General features: G+C 42.8%; 1 protein-coding gene across 5 annotated transcripts in view; it reads left to right on the top strand.

Moving 5' to 3' along the window:
• Nucleotides 1-20,643, top strand: part of KANK4 (KN motif and ankyrin repeat domains 4) — a 64,975-nt gene that overhangs the window by 7,753 nt on the left and 36,579 nt on the right. For 3 of the 5 annotated variants that reach the window (XM_081867138.1, XM_081867134.1, XM_081867141.1), the window contains exon 1: nucleotides 15,519-15,639. The gene's annotated coding sequence lies outside the window, so the exon portion shown is untranslated. Of the gene's footprint in view, nucleotides 1-5,017; nucleotides 5,086-15,518; nucleotides 15,640-20,643 lie in introns of those variants that run through there. The other 2 variants (XM_081867140.1, XM_081867136.1) reach the window with 1 other exon arrangement.

Raw genomic sequence — 20,643 nt, 5'->3', positions numbered from 1 at the left:
ATAACTTAAATTGAATTCTTGGCTTCTTACCCTGCCAGATATACCTTGAAATTGTTCTTTGCCATTCCTTAAAAATAGCCGTCCCTCTGATTACTGGAATTGTTTGAAACAAAAATAATAATTTTGGCAGAACGCTCATCTTTATCGTTGAAATCCTCCCCCACATCGATAATTTCATTCGTCCCCACACCTCCAGATCTTTCTTTATTCCGTTCCACACTGGTATATAATTATTCTGATATAAATCAATGCTCTTGGGGGTTAACCAGATACCAAGGTATTTCACCTTCTTCACTACTTCTATTCCTATTTGCTGTTGCATTATTTCTATCGTTTCTTGATTGATATTCTTAGCAATTATTTTGGTCTTTCTCTTATTCAGTTTAAAACCTGCCACCTGACCGAATCTCTCCACCTCTACAAGAATATTTTTGGTGCTCTCTAGAGGTTCTTCCACCGTTAAAACCAGATCATCGGCAAAGGCTTTAACCTTATACTCATTCCGGCCTAATTCTACCCCTTTTATTTCCTTATTTTCCCTTATAGAGTTTAAGAAGACTTCCAGGACCATGATGAATAACAATGGCAAAAGTGGACACCCTTGTCGTGTACCTTTGGTTATCCCTATTTCTTCCGTGGTCACATTGTTTACAATTAACTTAGCTCTTTGTTCAGTATATATTGCCTTTATTCCATTAAGGAATTCCTTCCCCACCTCCATAAATTCCAAATTTTTTAACATAAAATCCCATGATATATTATCAAAGGCCTTTTCCGAATCCACAAATATTAACATTGCTTGTTTCTCATTCCTGGCAGTCAGATATTCCAAAATATTAATTATATTCCTTACATTATCCTTCATCTGTCTGCCAGGAAGGAAACCCGCTTGATCTTTATGAATAACTTCTTGTAATATTATTTTAATTCTCCTCACCAAAATGCTTGCAAAAATTTTATAGTCTGTATTTAACAATGAAATAGGCCTATAATTTTTGACTTGTGTCAAATCAGAGTCCTGTTTTGGAATAAAGGTGATAAACGCTTCCTTCCATGTTTCAGGGATTTCTTTCTCCTTAAGAATATTGTCCATAACTTCTTTCAAAGGTACTGACATGATGTGTTTCATTTCTTTATAGTATCGTGCTGTAAATCCATCTGGCCCCAGAGCCTTCCCTCTTTTAAGTTCTTTTATAACTTCTTTTATTTCACTAATTTCTATTGGGGCATTCAGCCTTTCTTTTTTTTCTGTCGGGATCTTCTGCACCTTTTTTTCTTTCAAATATCTTTCTATCTTTCTCATGTTATTCCTTTCTGTTCTTTTATATAGATGCCTGTAGAAATCCAAAAATCCTTTTCTGGTGCCTTTTGGACTATCTATTTCTTGACCCTCCATGATGATTTTGTTAATTGTGTTCTGTTCCTTCCTTTTTTTGATTTGCCACGCCAGCCATTTTCCTGACTTATTAGCCAATTCAAAATCCCTTTGTCTCATTTTTTTTATATTCCATTCCACTTCTCTGTTGATTATCATCGCAAACTGAGTTTGTAGGGCCTTTATATTCTGCTTTGCTTTCACGTTATTCGGTTTCTTCACTAATTTCTGTTGGTTGTCCATTATTTGTCTTAGAATTTCCTTCTTCCCTTTTCCTTCTTCCCTTTTTCTCTGTTTTTATTCTTAATTGCATTTTGTTGGATGAAGAATCCTCTCATAACCGCCTTGCTGGCATCCCATACTGTACTCATTTTTATACCTTTGTTAGAATTGTTTACAAAATAGTCCGTCAGATTCTTTTGTGCTTTCTCAACAATTTTTTGGTCATCTAGAAGGTGCATTTTTGTATTTAATGCATTTTTGTATGTTCCTCTCAATAATGCATGGATTTTGTTTCAGCCCTTACTCTGTTATATTCATTTTTGTACGCATCACTTTGCTGGAGGACTGTACAGTATTGCAAAATTCAGAGTGATGCAAATTTTGAGGGATAACTGTTTCAGTTTGCATATTGTTTCAGAAAGTGCAGATCAGGTAGGTTCACCCTTAGAAGCAAACTGAATTTCTCTCCCCACCCCCCATGACATGCCACTTAAGACTACAAACCTGGGAATAAAGGGCATAGGTCAATGGTAAAGCACATGCCCAGCATGCAAAAAATCAATCCCTGACATCTCTAGGGAGGACTGGGAATGTCCCCCATCTGAAACCCTGAAGAGCTGCTGCTGGTCTGTGTTTACAATATTGAGCTAGATGGACCAATGATCTGCATTATACTAAGTCCCATTGAACTCAACTTCTGAATAGTCATGTATAGGATTGCTCTAACAGCCGCCGACCCTTCAAGTTTCCCTATTTTCCAGGGACATCCCTGATTTAGAGAAGCTGTCCCAGTTTCTGATTTGATCCCAGAATCAGACCACTTTTCCTTGGGATGTCCCTATTTTCATTGGATAAATGTTGGGAGGGTATGGAGTTTTCTGAGCCCTGAGCCATCTGAAGGCAATCCTGTACAGGGAAGTTTTCAAAGTGTTTTATTATGTTTTTATATAAACTGGAAGCTGTCCAAAGTAGCTGGGGCAACACAGTAAGATGTGCTGGTACAAATAGCAAAATTATCATTGTGGAATGGGACGTCCCATTTTCATTGGAGAAATGTTGGAGGGTATGCAGCCGTGAGCAGGATCTAAAGGGCTAGCGCATTATTTTAAGCCAGTGGACACCTCTTCCCTTAAACAACTTATCATCATCATCTGTTTGTTTATATTCCACTTTTCTACAAAACTGCCCAAAGCAGCTCACAACATATAAACAATAAAATTGATTGCAAGAATGTATTAGAAACAGAAGTACATAGACATAGTATCAATAAATACAAAAAACCCAACCTGGATTTGTATAAAAACAATACAACACTAACGTAATTTAACAATTTAAACTAAACATAGTATAAAATAATGCAAGCAAACTAACCCAATTGAATAGCTTGAACTAAACAGAAAAGATATCAACAACAAAAATAGAGCACCACCATGTTTCAGACAATGCAACTGCATTCAATGGTTTGGTTCCGAGATTCAATCTTATCCCCATGTAGTAGCAGAAACTGCTTCAGCAAGACCCTTCAATTTTAAAGGTAGTTTGTCATGTGGTATTAGGGGCTGCTGTTTCAAAAGAAGCAAGTGAAAAGGCAACCTGGCTTAAGGAATTAGTTTTGGATCTTGGCCCACTGCCAGTCAGGGTTCTGCTTTCTGAGTGATAGAGATGCTTCTGGGATTCCCTACACACGACAGCTGAGCATTCACAACGTGAAGAAATCCTGGTGCACCTTGACTCTTTATTGCCAGTAATAAGGAACATTTCTCTCTCTCCCATTTCTGGGCCTAGGATAGAAAGAGCCCAGCAAATAATCATCTTAATGGGAAACAATTAATGGGAAACAATAATAGCAGGAGTATTCCCCCCATTTCACTTTTGGAAATATGGCAACCCTAAGCAGGAGTCTCTACTATCACAAATTTGTTCTGCAGACAGAAGCACAAATCATCAAGTAAATAGTGTTGGCTGACCATAAACACATTTTTAATAATTTGAATAATATACGCTATCATTACTGTATTTTATTACTGGATTACTGTATTTTAATACTTTGTTGGAAGCCGCCCAGAGTGGCTGGGGAAACCCAGCCAGATAGGCGAGGTATAAATAATAAATTATTATTATTATTATTATTATTATTATTATCATCATCTTTCTGAGTCCTCATATTTGAGACTGGTGAGAATTCCTCTATTAGAACAAAAATAAACGTACCTGTCAACAATGACAAAAGATGCTGTTGGGAAAGTGACATCTAAAAAAACACACCTGGAACTACACTGGCATTTTGAAAGGAGGCCTAAGCAGAATTCACAGACAAATAAAACTTATTGTGGCCAATAGGGGGAAATGTATTTTTGCAGTGGTGGTTTTTTTTAGAAGGGTTATTATTTTTTACAACCTCCCTACTGCAGAAGGGTTGGGCTTGAGGCTACATTACAGTACTTAGGAATACAGTGGTGCCCCGCAAGACGAACGCCTCGCAAGACGGAAAACCCGCTAGACGAAAGGGTTTTCCGTTTTGGAGGCGCTTCGCTAAACGAATTTCTCTATGGGGTTGCTTCGCAAGACGAAAAAATCTTGCGAGTTCCCGCGGGTTTTCCCCCGCTTTTTTTGCCCTGTTCCTAAGCTGCTAAGCTGCTTAACAGCTGATCCGCTGATAAGCCGCTTCTCAGCTGATCGCTAAAAGCCGCTAGACCGCTAATAGCGCTAATCCGCTAAGCTGTCAATGGGCTTGCTTCGCAAGACGAAAAAACCGCTAGACGAAGAGAATCGCGGAACGGATTAATTTCGTCTTGCGAGGCACCACTGTAAATGTCCTGCAGGTTTTAAATGCCAAACATTTGTATAGTCAAGATCAGCAGAGAGGAAGAAAAACAAGTTGACTGCTGAATGCCTGTACTGTACAGTGGTACCTTGGGTTACAGACGCTTCAGGTTACAGATGCTTCAGGTTACAGACTCCGCTAACCCAGAAATAGTACCCTGGGTTAAGAACTTTGCTTCAGGATGAGAACAGAAATTGTGTGGTGACGCAGTAGAAGGCCCCATTAGCTAAAGTGATACCTCAGGTTAAGAACAGTTTCAGGTTAAGAACGGACCTCCAGAACCTTACTTATTAGTGAAACTCCATTTTAGAAATTTGATGACATAATGAGGAGAGCCCATTGTCTGAGAAATTCTAATTTATGTTGGTGAGTGACAGAACAGAAGCTTGCTATCTGAAGAAAAATCGATCTTGTGCAAGCATGTACCTGAGTTTGGGGCAACGGCTTTGTGTAAGGGGTACATGCTGTCTTTCATTCACTAAAGGGAATCTGACCTGAAGGAAAAGAAACACATTTCTAAATATATAATTGGTCAACTATGTATTATCCTGTGTGCTCTTGATTCTTGTTAACTTGTCTAATTTTCTTTTCCTCAGGAAACTTGCAAGTGTGATCCATTTCAGTAATGACAGCCAAGCTCGTTTGGAAGGGGCAATGACGTTAGGTGAGTTTTGCCACGATGAGTTGTCTGAACTGTCACATAGTAGTTGTCAGAGACTTAAGAACCTTAACAGTTCTCAGTACCAGTGGATGGTTCCCTGAATGGGCAATTCCCCAATAGGGCTGGAATTGGAGACAGTGCAGTGCAAGGACTGTGCTAGGTAAAATAAAGCATTTTGCAGTTTGAATTTTGAGAAGAGGCAGCTGGAGTTCGCTAAACAGAGGTGTTGCAGCCTTGGAGAGGGCAGCAGCAGCAGCAGCTGCTCTCTGGGAATCATGCAGAATTAGCAGCTGTGTTGCCCGCTAAAGGAGCACCTGTCTGCCTCCACTGTGTTCTGCTTGTATATTTATAATTGGAAGGAATACTACAAAGGCACCATTTGTCTGCAGTGGTCTCGTGTCAAAAGAAAAATGAATCCCATAGTGCTGCCCCTGGAACTTCTCACCACTCAAGGAAGCATGAGAAGACAGTAACACTAGTTTTTCCTTCTGCTATTTTTGTCACACATCTTTTTGCATTTGCTACTGTTATTCTCCATATATTTTATAAGCTGTTGGCTTTGTATTTCTAAACTATATATAATGTAAAAAAGCACAAAGATAGGAAAGCATTGACCAAAGTATTGGTAGCTAGCCATGACTTTTAGACTAGGGGAGGAATGGGAAAGCTGTGGCCAGATGTTGTTGGGCTATAACTCCCATTATCCCCGATTATCGGCCATGCTTTATTCTCTAACAAGTACATTTAAGGTTGCAGCTCACAATGTGTCATCTTAAATGCATTTTAACTGGTGAAAGTTCTACTGAAATTAATGAATGCACTTCAGATTCTTCAGCCAATTCTGAACCGTACAGCCATGTGCTCAGTTTAATACATGCTCCTCATGAAATAGCTTTTTATAACAAATATAAATATCACTCTGTCTGGCTGAGGTACAGCATGCTGGTTTCTAATTTCTTTGAGACATCTATCAATAGCTACGTCTGCCTGCAAAATATTGCTTAATTTTTCATTCTGTTTTTAGACGGAAATATGCACAGCCTTAATCTTAAACCTTTGCACGCTGAGCACCAGATGAAAATAAATTGCGAGCCGGAAAATGGAACTAAAACAAAGGCAATTGAAAATGACTTTGGGAGAAAAATAAACTCATTTTTCCTAAAAGAAGGATTTTAAAACATAGCATTGAAACACTTGCTCTGAATTAATCCCACTGAAGTAAATGCAAAAGTTTGGAGGCTGAGGGTTGCAAATACAGTTGTACCTCGGAAGTCCTGCAGCCAATCGGAAGCTGGGTCAGACGTTTGGGTTCCAAAAAACGTTTGCAAACTGGAACACTCACTTCCAGGTTTGCCGCATTCAGGAGCCAAAACATTTGACTCGGAAGGCGTTTGGGATCCAAGGTACGACTGTATAGGAAAGAACGTTCACATTCCAGAGTTACACTGCATTCTTCTAAGTGCATAGCACTATTTGTATGTTGTTTACATGGCTGATGGCTGCATACATTACACATTTAAAGCAAACACCTCAAGAATCTTGGGAACTGTAGTTTAAGGGTACTGATGGCTCTGTGAGGGGTAAACTACAGTTCTTGGCACTCTTTTTCAGGGTAACATGTTTAAAAATATGGTGTATGCACATATAATGTGTGATGTATACACATTTGGTGTATACACACAACAGCTCGCATGGTTTTTAAAGCTTGGCAACTCCAGGTAAATTGGTTTGGCAGTAAGTTTACATGAAGAACTTTCCAATGCTTTAAAAGCTATCCAAGTCCACAAGCGGAAGAAAAAATAAAATTATTGATTGCAAGGCTTACCTAGAATAAATAAAGTTAGACAGTTTCTGGTCTTTTGAGAGTTGGCTTGTGAATGTTTTCACACAAGACTGGATTGTTGGAAGTATCTGTCTAACAAGACTGGGGCACTAGTTCATCCTAAATCCACTTACACATACAGACCACAGTCTTCCAGAGTCAGAGAGAAAATACGGATGTGCCAAGAAAGCATTATCCTACAAATTAAATATTACCAGATATTCAAATAAGCAAGTCAAACCGAAAATCCTTCAGGGTTACCTGCCAATTTGACGTGGAGTAAGAAAAAGTATTAGCTCTAAATATGATAGTCAGAAGCTCCCATTTCAGTGTATATTATTTTGGCTTTCTTTCTTTTTTTAACCTACCCGACTTTGATTTGAATGGCCCTCAAACACAACTTTTAAAGCAAAAATATATCAGGTTTGCTCCTAACTGCATTTGTGATGGGAAAAGTACATTCTTCATGTCAATGCATCATAGAGGAAGATGATTGTGTGGAACAAAAACAGCAGTTAAACAGACAAAGTCACCCTTCCAATCCTTGTCTATTTGAAAAACGGAAGGATTGATTAGTCTATTTTAGTTCCCATTACTTGTGCTCTTTGCATTTCTGACTGCCTGATATTATATTTGTAGCTGGCCATGTCTGCATTGGTTGCATATCGTACAAGCAAATTGGCTCCAGACAATCTCACAAGAGCTAGATACCCCATATAAAAGGTAAAGGTAAAGGGAACCGCCGACCTTCTGATCGCCTAGTCCTAGGCTCTGTGGTTTAACCCACAGCGCCACCCGCAGGCAGTGCTTGAAGCACAACAGCAAGCCATCCCACATTTTTACAGATGGACCCTACATCTTTTTATGCACAATCTATCCTAACCAACCCACTTCCTTCCCTTTTCCCTCCCACATTCAAAACATCCAGCCTCATCCCACTTCCTTTCCTTTCTTTTTTAAACTTCCTTCTCCCCTCTCCACCAGCTAAGATGCTGGAAATATGGGGGGTGGGGGGAATTTGCATACATATTCTCAAGCAAGGTTTACCATTGAGCCTCGATTTTTCTCTTCACAGTAATGGGCTTGCAGCCCAAGCTGCGCTCCCCTAGAACTTGGTAGAGCGCACCCATTTTCTATCACCCTCCTCTGCATTTGGGGCCCTGAGACACACAATCTGCTCATGGTGATATAAGAGCTTTTGCTTCCACATCTGCTGACCACTCCCCTAGACATACAAGGTCAAAGGGCACATTCTGGATCTTCACATGTCAAGACAATAAGAATCAATTTTAATTTTCAAAAGACAGAGCTATCGCTGAAGAAGATCACTAAATGCTACTAATTTCTTTAGGCCCCAGGGGTCTTGGAAGGTAATCTCATTAAGGTGAAATACTGCCTAAGTGCAGGCGTGGGACTCAGCCTTAACCTTCAATTCACATTGCATTGCCTGCTAGCATTGTTTGATTAAGTACTGCTTTATCTGACTCATGGATTAATACTCATCTCAGAACTATCATAAAATATAAGGTAAGGATGGCCTCGTGAGGTGTACTGTACTGCCACCACCCTTCCCGCTCTCTGTCCCATCTGCTCAACATGACAAGTTCTCAATGCATGTTTCAGAAGGAAAATAATCACTTGCCTTATTCTTCCCACCTTTATTCTATATTGGAAACGGATGCCTGAGAATCTGCCCTTGAGGACAGTTGTGGAAGTTGAAAAATAAGGACAATTAGGCTGTGCTACACACACCCATTTACTTTGTAGCCTCTCCTCATATAAATTGACTCAGAAACTGTGGCCATCATCTGAAGCCCTTCTTTGTGTGCCTCTTCCACAAGAAGTCTGGAGGGTGGAAACACAAGAACGGCCCTTTTCTGTGGTGGCTCCCCACTTGTAGAATGCTCTCCCATGGGAGGCTCACCTGGCAGCTTTGTTATGTATATTTAGGTAGGGTTGCCATATTTTGAAGAGTAAAAAAAGAGGGACACCTTTGCTGACTTCTACTTTTAAATCTGGATTGCTATGGTGACTCTCATTTTACATACCCATGAAAAAGAGGACATATGGCAACCCTAATTTTAAGCGCCAGGCAAAAACATTCTTCTTCTCTCAGGCCTTTGGTTAATTAAACAATCTAGGGCCTTTTAAACTGGGAGGGGGGAGAGAGGGAATCTTGTTTTTGTTGGTTACTATGGTGTGCATTTTTGTTTTCTTGTGATCTTTGGATGAGGGGTGGTATAGAAGTTTAATAAATAAATAATATTTTTAAAAAATTAAAAATCAATGTTAACCACAACCCATAGCTATCTACCCTATAGTTTATTTTTAAATGCTGACTGTGCACACATTACTGGCTAAAAACACAGTGAAGTCAGTATAGTTGTATTTCTAAGTCACCTGATGTTTGCCTGTTATGTATTGAAGTTCTCACCCTAGCCACCAGGGGGTATTGTGTATATAGTTTTCACTCAGGTCCAGGTGGAAACCCTGGCTGCTGTTGGTACAATGTTGACAGCCGGCTGCCTATAAAAGCAGGCCGGCTGAGCTGTTAGCTGTTCAGTTCTGTCCCAGCTTACTTATAAAGAACTACTTGATGGCCCTTGTGATCTCTTCCAACTCTATGAAATCTCTGTGTCGTCTGCTATGTCCACCCACTACTTAATACTGCCCACACCAGCGGGTGGAGAATGAGCATGGATGTCCTTATATGGCTGAAGTTTTCAAATCAAATCGAAGCTGGTTTAGGGGGAAATTCATCAGAACACAGTATTTTCCAGGACAGATGTGGATTGCAGCTAACTGTGTGTACAGAGCTTCACAATCTAATGTTGGGAGTATGGATGCATTCTCTACCCCCAACCAAAGTGTGAAATAAAGGGCTAGCTGCATTTTTAGCCAGTATTGCATACACAGCCTTACAGCAGCTAAACCTGAGTAACTGTAGGTATAGTCAGGAAATGTTATTGATGTCAAATATTTGTCAGTGCTTCAGTTCAAATTTACACCTCTGTTGCCGTTATTTCTCCAGACTAGAAGTGAAAATCATCGTTAAATCCAGCCAGCTTGAGATGTATGAAACATCCACTATATCTTCACAAGCAATGTTCACTTTTTGTTTTCTCCATTAACATTTCAGATTATAATCTTTTTCCTTTTTTGCACATTCACCAAGCAGCAGAGGTGGTGGCTCAAATCCTCTCATCTTATCCTTGAATAAATATAAATCTCAGATAGCCAAAAGCTGGAGATAAACCACACAAATTATATTGCATACTACCTCTGAAGCATCTGGAATTGGCTGTATATTTAAAAAATTGAAAGATGCCCATTGGTCATTGCAAGTGTATTGCTCATAGCTTGAAAAATGAAGGAAACAGCTTTTTAATTGTATTTTTTAAAAACAACAACACATGAATATCCCAAGTTATTCCCTGTATGATTTACTCCCAAACTGACAATATTCCTTCTCTCTCTGAATATAATACTAGGGTGGTCTTTTATGTCTAAGAAAACAAAGACACAGATTTGAATACAATTAGCATCTACCGAGAGAGAGAGACAGAGAGAGAGAGAGAGAGAGAGAGAGAGAGAGACTGCCTGGTCAGTTTGTTGTCTAGGTGCCGGCTGTTGATGGACAACTTCAATGACCCTGCTCTCCTTTTTTCTGATGAATTATATTTAAACCAGACTTGGGTCAGACAATCCTTCAGTAACAACCCTGTCCTCTGCAAACTAGTGCAAATGGCTACTTTATTCTCAATCCTAAACTCTCACTTTCTTGCATTTAAAAAAAAGCATAATGATAGCTCAGTTGGTAAAGCATCAGACTCTTAATCTGTGTCTTGAACCCCTGGCCTACCTGGCAGCAAGTCAAAATATTGCATCCAAAGTCCAAAATCCGGGGGTCATGCAGCCACAGAAGCCAAGTCCAAAGTCCAGGAAACACAGTCCAGGTCCAAGTAGCCAAGTGTGAAGTTCCACAATCAGCATACAGTTCAGAGTCAAACCCAAAGCAGAAATCCAGGAGCATCCAAGCCAAAGTGCCTCAACATGGGCAGCTGAGCTGACACAGCACCTCAGCTCTGCTTCCCTCTTTGCATGCTGATTGCAGCATCACAGCATCTGGGCTTGATGAGGCAGGTGACCCTCACCTGTTCTGAGCCTATCATACACTTCCTCCCAGAGTTAGCAAGCCCCACCTGGCCAGCTAGGGAGCTGGGCTGTGGGCTATTGCCTACCTCAGCCTCCTACAGTGCCACTCCTGCTGCTCCCTACGCTTCAGAGCCCACTGTGTTCATGATGGGTCCTGCTGCTCTGGTTCCTGTGCATTGACAGCCATCCCCTTGCCATCCTACATCACCTTGTGAGTACAGTCCTTCCTTCCCTATCCCCTGCTTGCTCTGGTTTGTCCCAGTCCCAGCCTCACCCCTCGCCAGGATATTCTTCCTCCTCCTCCTCCTCCTCCTCCTCCTCCTCCTCCTCACCATCGTCCTGCCAGTTCATGACAATCTGAGGGTTGTAGGTTCAAGAGCCTCGGGTTCTACTATCTTTGGTTTCTGTTTTATTAAGCTTTACTAATCAGAGACTTTAGGTTATACCTTTTGTCGCTGGCCAATATCTGTGCTCTTTGATTCCTGCAGCTTGCATAGCAATCTAACCTCACATGTTCAATTTGCAAGAACACCAGCAACACCTAAGTCTAGGAAATAGTACCTTTGTTGCATAACTGGGCCAACTAATGCTGTATATCTTGTGAAACTACGGTATATTGGGTGGATTGACTCAGGAGCACATTTCCAGAAGAAAAAAGAAAATGTATTTCTAGCTATAAATAGTTTATTGCTGAGAAACAAGTTGGGAAGGATGAATTTCCCCCTTCTAGGGCATCTTGCTCTTAGCATTGCATTGCTGGTTTCAGTATAAGGAGAAAGATTGATGAGTGGGACTTGGTGTGTCTTGGAACCTGATCTTGCATTAATGAGAGCACTGCTATACGGCTGCCAAGTGTCTCTTGTCCAGGAGCAGACAGAAGGCCAAAGAGCAAAACAGAGTGCATACCTAACAGTCTCATTTGCATTGCTGGAACAACACAAGCCCAAGCAAGGCCATGTCTTGTCAGATTCTCAGTGTAAGTGTGTGAACCGTGTGTTGTGTTGGGTGCAAACAGTGCTTGTTTTCATATTCTAATTTATTTAAGTGTGTACTATTGCCTAGTAATAAGACAGATTTTTTTAAAAAGTGCTTCCTGTGTTTGAACCGCATCACAAGACAACCCAAAAGCAGCAGCAGCTGAAATAATCACTGATTTAGAAATGGCAAGAAGCAACTATCTCAAGATGTTTCCCACTTGTCATATGTTTGGCAATGATAGCTTGGGTCCATGTTCCAGTCTGTTAAAGCCTAGAGGCTACTTGAAAGGGTAGACAGACTAGAGGGCATCCAAAGATGCTTGAAAAATGTGTGGGCCATTTTATAGGACCCCACCCCTCACCCCTCACCCCTCACAGTTTGGTACTGGCCACTGAAAAGATGTGTGGTAGCTCTCTTCTCCCCTCTGCTCATGGAGAAAGGACATAGCTGGGCAAATATCTGGATATTTCCTCAACATTGAGAAGACTGTCTTGCAATGACTTCTGGAATTCCAGTTCTGCACATGGAAAGGGAGTTCAGATGGCCCATTGCTCACCACAATGGCAGCTGCATGTGCTGGCTCTAAGCTTCCTAGTCATAGCATGCCTGTATTGGGGCCCAAAGATGTGCTGGGCTAATACACCATGGCATTAAGCTTTTGCACCAACCACTTTTCTGGTACGTGGCACAATACTTATGAAATGACAACATTGTGACCTACATGGGTCAGGCAATTCTATGAAAGCTTCCTTGAAATGGATGGTGCTACTTTACCTACCATGTATTAAAAAGCTTGTTGTTTCACAGGCTTCTTTGGGCATCCTACTATATTCTGGGATATTTTTATGAACAAGCAGTTTATACATTTTCATCTATATAAAATAAATAAGAATAGTCATATACTTAATTGGTCATAACCACAGTAGAAGCATATTCCTAGTGCATGGTCAGCATCCATTGTAGTTTTATTCTGCAACATTCATCAGTGAATGGCTGTGTGCAAACTACACCTTTAAAGCACATTCAAAACCCATTTCCTCCCTCAAAGAATTCTGGACATTGTAGTTTGTTACAGGTTGCTGGAATGCTGCATTCAGATTGGTTATAACGCTAGAGCTTCTGTCTTGATTTCTCATGTTCCTTTTACACTGCAGTACCCGTTGAGTTCATAGGGACGCGGGTGGCGCTGTGGGTAAAACCTCAGCGTCTAGGACTTGCCAATCGTCAGGTCGGTGGTTCGAATCCCTGCGGCGGGGTGCGCTCCCGTTGCTCGGTCCCAGCGCCTGCCAACCTAGCAGTTCGAAAGCACCCCTGGGTGCAAGTAGACAAATAGGGACCGCTTATTAGTGGGAAGGTAAACGGCGTTTCCGTGTGCTGCGCTGGCTCGCCAGATGCAGCTTGTCACGCTGGCCACGTGACCCGGAAGTGTCTGCGGACAGCGCTGGCTCCCGGCTTATAGAGTGAGATGAGCGCACAACCCTAGAGTCTGTCAAGACTGGCCCGTACGGGCAGGGGTACCTTTACCTTTTAACCTGTTGAGTTACGGAACTGTGGGTTTCTGAGTGATTTTCCACATCAGACTAAGTTTTAATTGCAGGAAAGAAAGCAACGTTAGGATACTTCCCCAACTTTCATCATGTGATATTGCATGGCAGAACTTCAAGGATTTTCCAAGTTAACAAGGTTGAAAACGGATGAAACAAATAACACAGAAAAAAGTGTCAAACTTCCACTAGATTCCCAGAAGTGGCATTTAGTAGATGGAAAGATTACATTAAACCTGGAAATTATCAGGTAAGGAAATTTCAGGTTAATGGAGTAAGTGTGGACTGAACGCAGCCAGGGTTACAATCAGCAGAAACCCTTAACAAACATGCCCAAAATTATTTGAGGGAAATAATGTGCTTTGAATGCGCTTTTAGCATGTGCAAACCCGCAGCTTGACCAACAATGTACTTAGAGCACCGTCCTGTGTATGTCTACTCAGAAGCCAATCCTATTACATTCAATAGGACACACTTCAAAGTATAGTGTGTACAGGACGGCAACCTAACTCAGTTTTTTAAAAAAACAAATCTTGAAAAAAGTACATTGTGTTCTGTACATATTCCATTATTCCTGCACAATGCCACACACACACACACACACACACAGAGAGAGAGAGAGAGAGAGAGAGCGCGCGCCTCACAACAACCCTGTGAAGTCCTTTTGGCTGCAAAAAGGACACTGGACGTAGTCACCCAATGAGCTTCATGGCTGAGCAGGGACTCCTGCCTATTGGAAACATATCCATGTATAAAGGTGAGATTTGAAATTTTCTCAGACATATTTTATCCTCTCCAAATATTTACATACACAGATATCAAGTTTCCCTGCTCTGGCCGGATTATGAGCTTTGAAGCTGGTAGTGACAGGGTTAAGGCACTATTGTTCTAAGAAGTGCTTATCCGTGAGCATATTGTTTCAGATGGAATATATATATATAACATGAGAAAAATCTTGTTTGCTGAAGTCTTCTGTAACTTCAAAACTTGCATACTTAGATGCCAAAAGATGTTTGTCCCATAAAAGATATTAACTGGTTTAACTTCCACTGTTGCTGGCAAGAAGCCAGTTCACACACTATATGAAAAGGTGTGTGAAAATCCCAAAGGAGGTGGACCTAGATATGGGCACTGTTCATGCTCAAAAGCATTGTCATTATATTTATTACACCTTCCAAGAATGAACCCCAGTACTGTATTCCAAACAATTGACTTCTGGATCACAATAGAGCTCTGTTTGCTGCAATTAAAGTCTGCAGTCACGGTCACCGTTTGAAGTATTCCGAACCTTTGCATGCAAATTACAGCCTCTAGATAGAAATTATCTCCAGAATGCACTTTGAAAACGAGCAGGAAGAAAGGGCAGCAATGCCGTTCAAACCCGCTTAAGCGCAAAAACCACTGGATGACCTTGCCTCGGTCACCGTCTCTCAGCCTGCCCTACATCACAAGGGTGTTGTTGGAACGGGGTTTAAAATGCGAGGAATGAAGAGGCGACCCTGAAGTCCTTGGGGTGAAGAAGGGCGGGCTAGAAATGCTAGAAAGAAAAGGAAAGGTCAGAGGGAACGATCTGCGAAGCCCGCCCCGCCCCAATAACTCTGCCCTAACTACCTTTGCTCTCAGGGCTTTTCGCGGGGCTCACTTCGAAATAAGCAGACGTAAGCCCAACGGCCACGAAGGAGATGCGTGTACACATATAGTACACTCGAATGCTTCCTTTTAACGTGATCACGAGAGGTGGCTCTCTGTGCGCGCCAGCCGAAGCAGCGCAGGGGAGGGGGCAGCGTCTCTCTCTCTCTCTCTCTCTTGCAACGCCAGAGCATTGTGGGCAGATTTTCCCCTGCAGCGAGCAAGGAGGCTCATAAACTCTGCAAAGAAGCCCCGCTTGCTTCTCCAGCACCTCGCCGGACTCCAGAGAGCGCTGTGCAGCCGGCCCAGCGAGGGGAGCTGCAGGAGCAGCAGCCGGCGCAGGAGGGCAAAGGAGCCCCGGGCGGACACCTCCTCGGCGCGGCCGGGGGGCTCACTCCGGCCAGCTGCAGTCCCAGCCACGGGGCCCAGGTAAAGGAAACTTGCCTCCTTCTTTGTGCGCCTTCGCTTCCGCGCCGGCAGAGCTCAAGGTCTGGGCTGCCGCTGCTGCCGCCGCCGCCTCCCCATTGCAAAGGACCAATGGGACTTTAAAAAAAACATTTTGCTCCCGGGGCTCGATCGCCAACAGATCGGGATCTTCGGATCTTAGAACAGGCTGGCCAGAAATAAGGATGGGGGAGAGAGAGCAAGAGGCTCAAAGGGGGTGTGGGTGCGGCGAAGAAATTTGGGGGAGAGTCGATGTTGGCGGGACTGAAGCTGCGCAGCGCGAAAAGGCAGCTTCGAGTCGGTTTATCCGAAGAAATGCGAACTGAGTTTCTATTATATAATAATAATAATAATAATTATCATCATCATCATGATGAATGGTGATGATAAGGACTCTTTTTCCTTGGGCAGTTTGCTGCTTCCCAAAGTGCTCGCTTCCTAGCATGGAGCGGCTGCCCCCTACAGGATCATGCTCAAAGGGAAGAAATGTAATATGTCCCTGCCGTGTTGAAAACCAAGGACAGGAAAAGCCCGGCGCTTTAAGAGAAGCGCAGCTCAGCGCCACTGATGGGTCCTCCTTGTCACTTGCTGAGTTCAGCAGATCTCCCGTTGTCGGTGCCTTTCTTTTTTACCTTGCTCAGCTCCTTTGTCTGCTGGTGCGATTCGGGTTCTCCTCCCGATCGGTTTAAACAGGGTAGGGACTCAGACCTCAGATGCATGAAAGGAGAAAGATAGAAAGAGTGCTCCTGAGCAAGCACAGAGTGCTTTCTCCTCAGCAAGTCACCCCACCCATTTAACTTCTGCGTCTTTAAAGTGTGTGGTTGTGGGGAAAGGCGTAGGTTCTGTTGTATTTAGAATACCAGTGATTTTGTGTTGGGAAGGCTCCAGAAGAATATCTGATTTAAATAATATGTAGAGTTGGGGCTACATCACATGTCCTAATTTTTGACATAGAATCATAGACATGTCAGAAACAACCTCACAATCCCCTTCCCTTGATGTAATTACTGTTTTATTTGAATTGAAAGCACAGGTATTGTGTGATTGGACTCGTTCGTGGATAGCAAACTCTTACAACTATTGATGGTCAGACACGCCTCCTCAGTTCATCCCTCCTGATAGCATCCTGGCATTTATTTATGTGAACGTATAGGTTACCTGTTCCAGGGCCAGAGAGCAACTTACATACCTGGTACTTCATACAAAGAACAGACAGGTGCCAAGGGATTCACAATTCCCTTCCGGTTCTCTTTTTAACTCCTTTGTCCAAAACCAAGGGGTTTCTTTTTCCAGCCTAATGTATTCTGCAGATGTGCAGAGGGATGGCAAGTTTCCTCTTAGTATTACGGCTGTTTCGCGGAAGCCTGATTCCTCTTTTACTAATTTATTTATTGTTGAAACAAGAGATGTGCGCTCCTACACTGGTGGGGCAAGGGAAGCACACGTTTCCTTTTAAAGAATGAAATACGGAAGGAAAACAAAAAAAGATGTTCTTAAATAGCTAGCTATTGCTGCAGGAGAAGGAAAAGCTTCCTTGAGTTTCCAGATTTTTTACCTTTTAAAGCAAGGGCGGCTAAACTCAGGCCTGAGGGCTGAATATGGTCCTGCAAGCCGCTCTGTCCAGCTTGAGGGCCTGTTTTGAGATAAAAGTAGATGGAACACTGGATGTGACTCTTATCTTTCTGCCATAGGCTGCATTCCAGCTATGCGAAATTCAGGCATTTCTATACTCACACCCGTATACACGTATCTCCCAAGCAATAGGCATATGTGCAGTTCAGGGACACATCCCAGCCAGGCAAAAGCATTCAAAGAGGGTTTATTGTAGGGCTGGTAAGCATCTGGCCTGTGGAGACTGTATGAGACCTGAGAGGAGACACAGCCTGGGAAGATTCCTGAGGGCTACAGTGATAAGTCTGGTTGGCCACATTGGCCTCTGGACATGAGGTTCCCCACCCTTGATTTAGTGCTGTTGTTCCAAACTGTCTAGGCTCCCCCTAGTCAACGCAGGACTTGGGACTCTTGGCTTGGTTACTACTAAGGGTGTTATTCCAAAGATGGTCGCGCTGCACAGCCCAAACATAGATCAGGTTACAAGCAGTGTTTTGAAACTCCCATTGTTCTAGGAGCATTTTGCGACAGGGAATTTCATTAGCACGAGCAGTTTCTGAACTCTGGGCACAGTACTGCGCCTAAGATTTCAGAATAAAACTGCAGAGTGGAAGGAAAGGAGGACCTTTTTCTGCCTCCCCGCTTCCAGCTACTCTCTGAAGACTGGAGAAGAGACCCTCTTAAGAATATTAGGGGGGTGGGCAGGGGAAGGACTAGACCATGTGAAAAATGAACATAGTATTTTAGCTGCAGTCCATTGATTTTCAGCTTTGTATTCTTGTTATATAAAAAAAGTGCACCTAGACATTCTATTGTTGCACCCAGAACCCAGGTTTATGGTGCCATTTAGCTCCTAGCTTTCATAGCTCAGTTTCTAAAACTGATTACAAGGTGTGTAAATCAGCCGCTTAAATCAGAGTTCTAAGTTACAAAGATTGGCATAAATTACAAAGGCACCATCCCAGCACTTGGCATGCCCCCTGGGCTCTGCTTTTGGAGAGTGGGGTAGGCACAGCCATTTATGTGTTTTACATACTGAGGCATGGGATTGGGCCAGCAAGCGGGCACTCCTGTCAGGAGGCTGGGTCCACTTGCGCTGACACAACCAGTGATGCATCCTTGAAGATAGGAACAGTTGACTGCTCACTATCCGCTCTAGGCTCAGGTGCTCCCCTGGGGTGGGAAGCGCTTCACTGGCTGCAAGTGGAGCTGAGGCCTAGTTAGGCGGCTCTCCCTCAATGCTTGGGGGGGTGTGCTTTCTCTGAACAAGTACATCTCCACAATATGGGTCAGCACCTCCCAGACCACTGGGTCCCTCCCCAGAATAAGGTTCCACTCTTCCCATTCCTTCTCTGAAGTCATGAAGTCTCCACAGGACTCAAAACGGCTTCATAAAAATATAGTTGGAAAATAATCTGTAGTCCGAAACCTAAATGCATGCTTATGAATAGAGAGTACTCGTCTCGCTGCCTTTCATTGCTATATTGCATCGTTTAGAAGTGGAATGACTGTACCATTCCCCCCTCCTTTCTCTTGTTTGTGAGAGAAGTAGTTTGGTTAGATTGCATAGAGACTTGTTTGTACAAGTGAGCCCGGGTGGGTGTGAACAAACGGAGGGGAGCAGAACTGAAGCACACGAAGTCCGAATTGGGTCACTACATTCTGTAGAGTTCAGAGTTGAGAAATTCAGATTCCTACGAAAGGTTTACCTCCCACACTCTCGGGCCTATGAGAGCCTGTTCAGCCAAAATATTTAGGTGCGGTTATCTGCCAAATGAGGAAATAAACAATTTACTTCAAAGCATTGTGTAGGACCAACGTAATTCTGGGGAATTAAGAAATTTCTCAGAATTAAGAGATTAAGAGTATGCTAGCAAATCAATATTTTCTTCTTCTTCACTGCCTTGTTTTCATATTCTCCCTGGTACAGTGTTCCCCCTGATACAATTCTAGGCACTCAAGGTGGCTTACCTGGTTCTCCCCCTCTGCGATTAACTCCCCACAACAACCCTGTGAGGTAGGTCTGTTGAGAGGCAATGATGGCCCAAGGTCATCCAATGAGCTTCATGGCTGAGTGGGGATTTGAACCCTGGTCTCCCAGGCCTTGTCTGACACTTTAACCACTACACCACACAGGCTCTGTCATGTGTCATATAACATTACTATAAACACATCAGAACGAATGTTCAGTGAGGATTGTCATTAGGAAGTGACCTTTGCTGATACTTGGTGCAGGCTGGGTTTTGTCTTTTAACCTTTATCTCTTGGTGATGTCTGTTTGACACCATTTTGGTTACAAAACAAGGAAATGTCGGCTGGTGAGTCGAATACCGATAAAGAATAAGCAAAGCGCAGCCTCCTTAAGTGGCAGTCTCCCCTTGGCAGAGCAGGATATATGTGGCTCCCATCCCAAACCAATTGGGCCATTAATCATCATGAAACATGTAGGGCGAGCTAAAGACTAGGCACTTAATTCTGGTCACAAATTAGTCTAAAACCTGTGTGATAGCACCGGCTCAAATGGAGGCACCTTAGCATTTAAATGCTGATAGCAGAAACAGGTGTTGGATTCTCAAAACCTCTTTGCAGAGGTTATAAAAAATGTCCATGTTAAATCAAACACTCATTTCAGTTTTTAATAACTTCGCAGGTCCAGGCTGAGCTGTCTGTGGAGACTTTTTTGGGTCACGTGACTCCTTAAAAAATGAACAAACACGGTTAAGGTTTGCAGGCCGATTTCCCCACCCCCTCAAACTCCACTATTCCACATGATGAACACGCCTTTCTGCTTTTGTCTTGTTCCATGATCACAATATGGAAATTATGAAGAGAAGTCATACCCACCAAACCACTAATTTTCATAGAAAGCAGGAGCCCACTTCTGAAAAGGTGTTCACATACTGTACCTGAGGTTGATGGGGGCAGAAAACTGTCTCACAGACAGAGGGTCATTCCAGACAAGTGTTCCCCAACTTGGTGCCCACCAGATATTTGGGACTCCAGTCCCCCTCAGCCCAAGTCAACAGCCAGGATTATGGAAGCTGTAGCTAGAAACATTAGGGGGTGGGGAGCCCAAGGTCACAGAAGGCTGTTCTACCTGTTGGTCTTAACTTTGCTGGATTGCCATATGTAGGACATAGAACAATGTCCATGATGGACAGCAGAATCTTAAGTATCAACCACACAAAACAAGCTCATTGGAAACCACTCAACGTTGCATATTTATTACAGTGGAACCTCAGGTTAAGTACTTAATTTGTTCCGGAGGTCCGTTCTTAACCTGAAACTGTTCTTAACCTGAAGCACCACTTTAGCTAATGGGGCCTCCCACTGCCGCCGTGCCGCCACCATATGATTTCTGTTCTCATCCTGAAGCAA

The sequence above is a fragment of the Podarcis erhardii genome, assembly GCF_964252035.2.
Source record: "Podarcis erhardii genome assembly, chromosome: 6".
In the NCBI taxonomy this organism is placed as follows: domain Eukaryota; kingdom Metazoa; phylum Chordata; class Lepidosauria; order Squamata; family Lacertidae; genus Podarcis; species Podarcis erhardii.
Note: the sequence above shows the minus strand (reverse complement) of the source record. Positions and strands in the feature narration are given on the sequence as shown.